Source organism: Myotis brandtii, unplaced genomic scaffold (assembly GCF_000412655.1).
Source record: "Myotis brandtii unplaced genomic scaffold, ASM41265v1 scaffold165, whole genome shotgun sequence".
NCBI classification, from domain to species: Eukaryota; Metazoa; Chordata; class Mammalia; order Chiroptera; family Vespertilionidae; genus Myotis; species Myotis brandtii.
In genome coordinates this window covers 9,891,358-9,891,811 of record NW_005356042.1, presented here as the reverse complement: position 1 = coordinate 9,891,811, position 454 = coordinate 9,891,358, and positions in this window count along the sequence as shown.

Below are 454 nucleotides of genomic sequence, written 5' to 3'. Positions count from 1 at the left end.
GCCCAGGAGCCCTCCTAAAGCAGTGAGTGCTCCTAACAGTGAGCAAAGTGGCCATCATCCCGTCATTGCCAGGAACCATGCAAGAATTATGTTGTTCACTTTTAAAAACAACACTAGGGATCTGGGCTTCCTTTATGAAGAGAAGGCAACTGAGTCCCAGGAAAGGCAGGTAACTTGCCCAGTGCCTCACAGCTGGTAATTGGCAGAGCCAGGATTCAAATTCAGTTCTGTGAGGTTTTAAAGCCCATATTAATAATACTGTGCATCTCCTTCCCCATCAGAGGACAGTAGTGCTTGCTCTCTCCTTGGGAGTCCCAGAACTGAGCAGCTGGGAAGCCATGTGGGCTGCCACCAGTAGATGATTCACTTCATCTCCAGTGGCATGCACCCATCAGGGAACCCACCTGGGCGTTTGGCCCAGCTCTAGTGTTGGAGCCACTGACAAAGTGCTGAG